The sequence below is a fragment of the Zea mays genome, chromosome 10 (genome assembly GCF_902167145.1).
Source record: "Zea mays cultivar B73 chromosome 10, Zm-B73-REFERENCE-NAM-5.0, whole genome shotgun sequence".
Classification (NCBI taxonomy): Eukaryota; Viridiplantae; Streptophyta; class Magnoliopsida; order Poales; family Poaceae; genus Zea; species Zea mays.
In genome coordinates, this window is record NC_050105.1 from 134,339,073 (window position 1) to 134,349,498 (window position 10,426).

Genomic DNA, 10,426 nt, shown 5'->3' on the forward strand with positions numbered 1-10,426 from the left:
ATCCAAGTCTTAGTTCTAGCAAACACTTACACACAAGTATGTAGGAATATAAGACAAATGTGATGCAAGCAAGAAATGTAGTGCAAACAAATGCATCAAACATATATTCACGAGCTTGCTCCCCCTACTTGTGTGCATCTCTTGTTCAATAAAATATCATACCATTATACTTTGCTTTTGATCCATTTGTATTCATTCTAACTCAATTGACCAAAAGCTCCCCCTGAGTTCATGTCCAATTTTCTCTTGTGCATATTTCCATATCTTTGTTCCAATTTCTCTTGTGCATATTTCCATATCTTTGTTCCAACTTGTACATTTACATATCTTTGTTCCAACCTCTCCCCCTTTGTCATTAATTACCATAAAAAGGGTTGTTCTAAGGCTCTGGGAAAATGTACTTGTGAATATTATATCAACTTGAAAGTACTCAATAAGTTTTTGATGGACACCATATGCATGATAAAAATCCTTGACATCACTTGCATGAACTTATTTTAGGAGAGAGTTGATCTCTTGAGTTGATGATCACTTAAGGTTGTGGATCACTTGAAGTCTTGTACCACTCAAAGGATATCAATTGTATGATTGATCTAGAAACCACTTAGTGAATACCAATTGAAGGAATAATATTGGCCTGGACATTTCTCTGTAGATATTGATGCCACTTGAAGGTTTTGATATTCATTTGCATTGGTATCTTCTTCATAAGTCATCCTCATGAGCAGCTCAATATGTGACTTAACCAAATAGATTTGCTTAAGCTTCCAAGTTCAGGTTGAACCCTCTTTAAGCTTCTTCACACGCATTAAGCGGTTATCTTATCGAGGTTGTTCTTGTAGCTTGTTGCAATCCAAAATAAATTAAGTACATGGGTTCACTTTGCTCATGAACAAACTCATATGCTACCACTAGTTTCAATCAACGAAAATAACCAATAGTGGTAGAACATGAATTTAAATATTTCATTAAATATGCATGATACTATTAAGTATGTACTATATGCACTAACCACATACTAGTAGGGGATGATATGATCATGCACATCACAATGATACCTTTGCTATGTTGGAGTAGAGGATAGTCAAGATTCTTTTGATTAGCTCTCCAATAGCAATGTGAAGTCCAATTGAATAGCTTGGTGAAGACCAATTATCAATAAGAAATCCATTCTTCACCAGTATGAAGTCGAGAACCCATTTAAGATCAAGTGCACAATTTGAATGTTGTAGTTCACATGCATTTGTTCCTTCAATACCACTTGTATGTGAGAGAATTATGAATTTGCACCGAATATAGGAATATCACTTGTAAGGATGACACCACTTGTGGAGATATTGGTCCAGAAAATTCCTTTGTTTATGCAAGACTGCTACTCACGGACGGTCCACAGTGGGAGCTCGGACTGTCCGTGGCCTGATCTCTCGGACTGTCCGTGGCCTAGGACCGGACGGTCCGAGACCTGGAACTTGCATTCCATTGAGCTGACTGTTAACTTCTCAATAGTTGAATTTTAAAATAGGATCATTGAAATTTATGACTGCACCAAGCATTAGTATTCAACCATATATAAATAATTTGCATGAATGTACATGATTTGAGTATAAGTGATCATGAATTGATGTCAAACCAAAAATACTTGGAAAATACTCAAAATCAATCCATGTTTGAAACATCAATCATATATGCTTGATTTGCCTTTGAATGTGTTGCTTGTTCTCTTTCCTGATCAATCTTTTGATTGCTCCAATTAAGTACCACTTTGCCTCTAGAAATTCTTTTCTTACTTTTTGGTGAGGAGTAACCAATTTGAACATATAGAATCTCTTTTCACAGAATTTCATGAACATGCTCAAAAGAGATGTCGTTAGTAAAGCAAGTACCAAATTCTCTTTTATAACACTTTGAATACATAAAGTAGGCAGATACTTAAACAAGAAAACCTTATTATATGAACTAAAATTCTCTTAGTCTTCAATGCTTAATTTTAACAAATTAAACATACATGATAAATTGATTAAGTTCAAAGGCTAATTTTAAATCATATCATGGTGAGTATTTAATGTAGAAGAAATAAATCCAAATGAACAAGAGAGAATACATCACATAGTTTTGGATTGTTCTTCTTTATACGTTTAATTGCATAGTCCATTTGAGAAACTCATTCTCATGCTGTGAAACTACATAGATCACTTAGGTAAAAAAAGTTAGTTTCACAACTCTAGTCATATAGAGAATTCCCCTTTAGATAAGTGCTTTAAGAATTTGAATTTCTTACTTAGCACCTTATTCATTCACGAACACGGGTTTTTTTCTCTTTAATGTCTAGATCATGGCAATAATAGAGTAATCAAATTGAAATGTGCCAAGAAATACTTACAACCAATTTAAGCATTTGGATTGCCATATGTAAGAAAGAAGATTATGCAATCGGTTATATGATAACCTCAACTTTGATCATCTTTGGTCTTGATCTTCAACTTGGAGTACCAAGATAAGTGTCAAAATATTTCTCAACAAATATCCTTGTACCCCTTCACTTTCCATGATTATAGATCAATTCAAAACCAAACTATGGTCTCTCAAACAACTTATGTGATTTATCCTATATGAGAGCCTTCCAATCAAAGTGACTTTCAATATTTCAAATACTTGTCACTTATGACAGATTCTGTATACTCCAAAGAAACATCCATAAATTTTGATGTACAGATCCTATGACCACGAAAATTGGTGGAGATGTGCTTTAATAAGTATGCTAACAGCTGTAAAAAGTTGAGACTCATTTGACTTCATATGTGCTGCCAGCCACAACATCTCCCACAATAGGTACATGCTGAAAACTGCTGTGTTTGTGCTGACAAGATTGACTTAATCAAGAAGTTTCACTTATCCAATGATTATGAAATTTGCACAGACTTTGCTATCATATGCATAGAGCAAGTAAACTGAATTTCAAGCCAATCCAAATAGATTTGATCACTCAAACATGGTTATGAGCACAGCCTTGTCAGATTTTCAATATTGGCCAGATTTCAGTATATTGAGTTATTCTTCTTCAAGTTGAATCAAATCTGAAATGAACTACTTTCAAAAGACAAGTATCCATTCATAATTTAACCAACTTGAATAAAGCACTTGTATTTGGTAGAATTTGGACTTCACTTATTATTGACTTGGCATTGGGATAGAATTTTATTAGTCTTCAACACTTAATTCAACATATGATGATTAAATGAATATTATCGAATCAAGCCTTCAACGCCCAAGGTACCTGTTCATGTGTTGGAACTTACACACGGGCACAAGTCGATCCAACGGTAGGGGGAATGTAGGCACAAACAGGGTTTTAGCACGTGATGGCAAAAGCACTGTTTTTTCTGGCCTCTCACGGGCACTGTACAGGGGTATTTATAGGTATCTGAGCGCGCAGTGCCTTGAGCTAAGGACGCATGTGCCCTCAGCTACCTAGATTATCCCCGGAATATTCCCATAAAGCGGGGTTACAGACCGTAATTACAGGGATGTCTTCACAAATTAGGCCCGTAACGCACGGCGGCCACGCGGGGCCCGTAGCAATGGGCCGGATCACAGGTGGGCCTCCGAGCTGGACGAAGCTGCGCTGTGGGGTGCCCCTCGTCGCCAGTCTTCGTCTGATGCGGTACATGCAAAGGGTGTCTCTGCCTGCTTTGTCTGTTGGCTCAGTTGCTGCAGCGAGGACATCGAGCGAAGGGTGGCGTTTCTACCTTCGCCCCAACATTTGCCCTCCGAGGGACCAGTTCGACAAAGTCACCTGGTGCCGAAGACATCGCTAGATGGCGGAGACGCTGCCCTCGCTCGAAGTGGTTCCGCGGGGGTTTTTGATATGACCGTTGATTGACGGCGTACTGTTGGATTGCGGGTTTCCCGAAGCGCCGCGCCCTGCCTATAAAAGGGGGGCGGGGGCCGGCGCTTTTTGGACTTTACTTTCCGCGCTCCGCGAAAACCCTAGCCGCCCGCCGTCTTGCTGCTCGTCTGCCCGCCGCGCTCTTGTTCGCCGGAGATCTCGCGCGAGTGAAGCAGACTGCCCGCCGCCGCCGACGGTACGTAGCGATGTCGTCTTCCTCTTCTTCCGCTGCCGCTACGCCGCCGGCCGGTTCCTCGCCGTCGGCCGCCGCCTCGTCGGAGGAGACGCTGAGCAGTTTGATGCCGGAGGAGCTGCGCGCCGGCGATACTGCTGATTTCGGCGTGTCGCGAATGTCGTCGGCCCACGTGGAAGATATGCAGCGGTTGGGCTACTTCGGCGGCGGAGTTGCCCGTGCCCCGGGGACGGAGAAGGTCCCCGAGCCGGAGGGCGAGTTGGTTGTTTTCGATGCGTTTTTTGCCGCCGGTCTCCGCTTGCCTGCGCATCGGTTTGTTGGCGAAGTCCTGCGCAGGTTCAACGTGCAAATACATCAGCTGACGCCGAATGCCGTGGTGGCCCTGTCGAAGTATGTCTGGGCGACGACTTCGTACGGCGGAGAGCCCTCGGTCGAAGTTTTTGCGAAGCATTATTGTTTACACTGGCAAAAGAGGATGATCGGGGACGAAGTTGCTCAGTTCGGGTCCTGCACATTCACGCCGAAGACCGGCAAGACCATGATGCCGGTAGTCGAGTTGGTCCCGTGCGCCCGCAACAAGTGGGGCAACTGGAATGAATTTTGGTTTTACGTTGCTGAGGGTATCGTCGAGGGCCACAAGGGACTTCCCGTGTCCGAAATGTGCTCTCATTTTTACTCGGCGTACCCGCCCTTTGAAGTGGCGGAGGATGATGTGGACGAAGGGGCCCTTCGGTATGCCGCCGGCCAGAGCAGCGGGCGCGACTTGGTTGAAGAGTTTGTGGCGTACGGGGTATGGCCCTTGGCACATGGTTGGGCGTTGGGCGAAGTATGCCCTCGCCAGATGCCTTTCCGTGGTGGAGAGATGGTGCGGAGTCCCGCCTTCGCGCTAAATCTGCGAAACCGTGATGCGGCCGCCTTTGTGCGTGAAGCTGAGGATGAGGCGGTGCGGCTTATTGGGCGTTATGTGCCGAGGACCGAGGGCCAGCGCAGCTGGGAGATCCGCGGGTCGAATGACCGTTTGAATAGGGTCTTCGAATTGAACCAACTGCCATATGACGGCTCAATATGTGACTTAACCAAATAGGTTTGCTTAAGCTTCCAAGTTCGGGTTGAACCCTCTTTAAGCTTCTTCACACGCATTAAGCGGTTATCTTATCGAGGTTGTTCTTGTAGCTTGTTGCAATCCAAAATAAATTAAGTACATGGGTTCACTTTGCTCATGAACAAACTCATGCTACCACTAGTTTCAATCAACGAAAATAACCAATAGTGGTAGAACATGAATTTAAATATTTCATTAAATATGCATGATACTATTAAGTATGTACTATATGCACTAACCACATACTAGTAGGGGATGATATGATCATGCACATCACAATGATACCTTTGCTATGTTGGAGTAGAGGATAGTCAAGATTCTTTTGATTAGCTCTCCAATAGCAATGTGAAGTCCAATTGAATAGCTTGGTGAAGACCAATTATCAATAAGAAATCCATTCTTCACCAGTATGAAGTCGAGAACCCATTTAAGATCAAGTGCACAATTTGAATGTTGTAGTTCACATGCATTTGTTCCTTCAATACCACTTGTATGTGAGAGAATTATGAATTTGCACCGAATATAGGAATATCACTTGTAAGGATGACACCACTTGTGGAGATATTGGTCCAGAAAATTCCTTTGTTTATGCAAGACTGCTACTCACGGACGGTCCACAGTGGGAGCTCGGACTGTCCGTGGCCTGATCTCTCGGACTGTCCGTGGCCTAGGACCGGACGGTCCGAGACCTGGAACTTGCATTCCATTGAGCTGACTGTTAACTTCTCAATAGTTGAATTTTAAAATAGGATCATTGAAATTTATGACTGCACCAAGCATTAGTATTCAACCATATATAAATAATTTGCATGAATGTACATGATTTGAGTATAAGTGATCATGAATTGATGTCAAACCAAAAATACTTGGAAAATACTCAAAATCAATCCATGTTTGAAACATCAATCATATATGCTTGATTTGCCTTTGAATGTGTTGCTTGTTCTCTTTCCTGATCAATCTTTTGATTGCTCCAATTAAGTACCACTTTGCCTCTAGAAATTCTTTTCTTACTTTTTGGTGAGGAGTAACCAATTTGAACATATAGAATCTCTTTTCACAGAATTTCATGAACATGCTCAAAAGAGATGTCGTTAGTAAAGCAAGTACCAAATTCTCTTTTATAACACTTTGAATACATAAAGTAGGCAGATACTTAAACAAGAAAACCTTATTATATGAACTAAAATTCTCTTAGTCTTCAATGCTTAATTTTAACAAATTAAACATACATGATAAATTGATTAAGTTCAAAGGCTAATTTTAAATCATATCATGGTGAGTATTTAATGTAGAAGAAATAAATCCAAATGAACAAGAGAGAATACATCACATAGTTTTGGATTGTTCTTCTTTATACGTTTAATTGCATAGTCCATTTGAGAAACTCATTCTCATGCTGTGAAACTACATAGATCACTTAGGTAAAAAAAGTTAGTTTCACAACTCTAGTCATATAGAGAATTCCCCTTTAGATAAGTGCTTTAAGAATTTGAATTTCTTACTTAGCACCTTATTCATTCACGAACACGGGTTTTTTTCTCTTTAATGTCTAGATCATGGCAATAATAGAGTAATCAAATTGAAATGTGCCAAGAAATACTTACAACCAATTTAAGCATTTGGATTGCCATATGTAAGAAAGAAGATTATGCAATCGGTTATATGATAACCTCAACTTTGATCATCTTTGGTCTTGATCTTCAACTTGGAGTACCAAGATAAGTGTCAAAATATTTCTCAACAAATATCCTTGTACCCCTTCACTTTCCATGATTATAGATCAATTCAAAACCAAACTATGGTCTCTCAAACAACTTATGTGATTTATCCTATATGAGAGCCTTCCAATCAAAGTGACTTTCAATATTTCAAATACTTGTCACTTATGACAGATTCTGTATACTCCAAAGAAACATCCATAAATTTTGATGTACAGATCCTATGACCACGAAAATTGGTGGAGATGTGCTTTAATAAGTATGCTAACAGCTGTAAAAAGTTGAGACTCATTTGACTTCATATGTGCTGCCAGCCACAACATCTCCCACAATAGGTACATGCTGAAAACTGCTGTGTTTGTGCTGACAAGATTGACTTAATCAAGAAGTTTCACTTATCCAATGATTATGAAATTTGCACAGACTTTGCTATCATATGCATAGAGCAAGTAAACTGAATTTCAAGCCAATCCAAATAGATTTGATCACTCAAACATGGTTATGAGCACAGCCTTGTCAGATTTTCAATATTGGCCAGATTTCAGTATATTGAGTTATTCTTCTTCAAGTTGAATCAAATCTGAAATGAACTACTTTCAAAAGACAAGTATCCATTCATAATTTAACCAACTTGAATAAAGCACTTGTATTTGGTAGAATTTGGACTTCACTTATTATTGACTTGGCATTGGGATAGAATTTTATTAGTCTTCAACACTTAATTCAACATATGATGATTAAATGAATATTATCGAATCAAGCCTTCAACGCCCAAGGTACCTGTTCATGTGTTGGAACTTACACACGGGCACAAGTCGATCCAACGGTAGGGGGAATGTAGGCACAAACAGGGTTTTAGCACGTGATGGCAAAAGCACTGTTTTTTCTGGCCTCTCACGGGCACTGTACAGGGGTATTTATAGGTATCTGAGCGCGCAGTGCCTTGAGCTAAGGACGCATGTGCCCTCAGCTACCTAGATTATCCCCGGAATATTCCCATAAAGCGGGGTTACAGACCGTAATTACAGGGATGTCTTCACAAATTAGGCCCGTAACGCACGGCGGCCACGCGGGGCCCGTAGCAATGGGCCGGATCACAGGTGGGCCTCCGAGCTGGACGAAGCTGCGCTGTGGGGTGCCCCTCGTCGCCAGTCTTCGTCTGATGCGGTACATGCGAAGGGTGTCTCTGCCTGCTTTGTCTGTTGGCTCAGTTGCTGCAGCGAGGACATCGAGCGAAGGGTGGCGTTTCTACCTTCGCCCCAACATTTGCCCTCCGAGGGACCAGTTCGACAAAGTCACCTGGTGCCGAAGACATCGCTAGATGGCGGAGACGCTGCCCTCGCTCGAAGTGGTTCCGCGGGGGTTTTTGATATGACCGTTGATTGACGGCGTACTGTTGGATTGCGGGTTTCCCGAAGCGCCGCGCCCTGCCTATAAAAGGGGGGCGGGGGCCGGCGCTTTTTGGACTTTACTTTCCGCGCTCCGCGAAAACCCTAGCCGCCCGCCGTCTTGCTGCTCGTCTGCCCGCCGCGCTCTTGTTCGTCGGAGATCTCGCGCGAGTGAAGCAGACTGCCCGCCGCCGCCGACGGTACGTAGCGATGTCGTCTTCCTCTTCTTCCGCTGCCGCTACGCCGCCGACCGGTTCCTCGCCGTCGGCCGCCGCCTCGTCGGAGGAGACGCTGAGCAGTTTGATGCCGGAGGAGCTGCGCGCCGGCGATACTGCTGATTTCGGCGTGTCGCGAATGTCGTCGGCCCACGTGGAAGATATGCAGCGGTTGGGCTACTTCGGCGGCGGAGTTGCCCGTGCCCCGGGGACGGAGAAGGTCCCCGAGCCGGAGGGCGAGTTGGTTGTTTTCGATGCGTTTTTTGCCGCCGGTCTCCGCTTGCCTGCGCATCGGTTTGTTGGCGAAGTCCTGCGCAGGTTCAACGTGCAAATACATCAGCTGACGCCGAATGTCGTGGTGGCCCTGTCGAAGTATGTCTGGGCGACGACTTCGTACGGCGGAGAGCCCTCGGTCGAAGTTTTTGCGAAGCATTATTGTTTACACTGGCAAAAGAGGATGATCGGGGACAAAGTTGCTCAGTTCGGGTCCTGCACATTCACGCCGAAGACCGGCAAGACCATGATGCCGGTAGTCGAGTTGGTCCCGTGCGCCCGCAACAAGTGGGGCAACTGGAATGAATTTTGGTTTTACGTTGCTGAGGGTATCGTCGAGGGCCACAAGGGACTTCCCGTGTCCGAAATGTGCTCTCATTTTTACTCGGCGTACCCGCCCTTTGAAGTGGCGGAGGATGATGTGGACGAAGGGGCCCTTCGGTATGCCGCCGGCCAGAGCAGCGGGCGCGACTTGGTTGAAGAGTTTGTGGCGTACGGGGTATGGCCCTTGGCACATGGTTGGGCGTTGGGCGAAGTATGCCCTCGCCAGATGCCTTTCCGTGGTGGAGAGATGGTGCGGAGTCCCGCCTTCGCGCTAAATCTGCGAAACCGTGATGCGGCCGCCTTTGTGCGTGAAGCTGAGGATGAGGCGGTGCGGCTTGTTGGGCGTTATGTGTCGAGGACCGAGGGCCAGCGCAGCTGGGAGATCCGCGGGTCGAATGACCGTTTGAATAGGGTCTTCGAATTGAACCAACTGCCATATGACGGCTCAATATGTGACTTAACCAAATAGATTTGCTTAAGCTTCCAAGTTCGGGTTGAACCCTCTTTAAGCTTCTTCACACGCATTAAGCGGTTATCTTATCGAGGTTGTTCTTGTAGCTTGTTGCAATCCAAAATAAATTAAGTACATGGGTTCACTTTGCTCATGAACAAACTCATATGCTACCACTAGTTTCAATCAACGAAAATAACCAATAGTGGTAGAACATGAATTTAAATATTTCATTAAATATGCATGATACTATTAAGTATGTACTATATGCACTAACCACATACTAGTAGGGGATGATATGATCATGCACATCACAATGATACCTTTGCTATGTTGGAGTAGAGGATAGTCAAGATTCTTTTGATTAGCTCTCCAATAGCAATGTGAAGTCCAATTGAATAGCTTGGTGAAGACCAATTATCAATAAGAAATCCATTCTTCACCAGTATGAAGTCGAGAACCCATTTAAGATCAAGTGCACAATTTGAATGTTGTAGTTCACATGCATTTGTTCCTTCAATACCACTTGTATGTGAGAGAATTATGAATTTGCACCGAATATAGGAATATCACTTGTAAGGATGACACCACTTGTGGAGATATTGGTCCAGAAAATTCCTTTGTTTATGCAAGACTGCTACTCACGGACGGTCCACAGTGGGAGCTCGGACTGTCCGTGGCCTGATCTCTCGGACTGTCCGTGGCCTAGGACCGGACGGTCCGAGACCTGGAACTTGCATTCCATTGAGCTGACTGTTAACTTCTCAATAGTTGAATTTTAAAATAGGATCATTGAAATTTATGACTGCACCAAGCATTAGTATTCAACCATATATAAATAATTTGCATGAATGTACATGATTTGAGTATAAG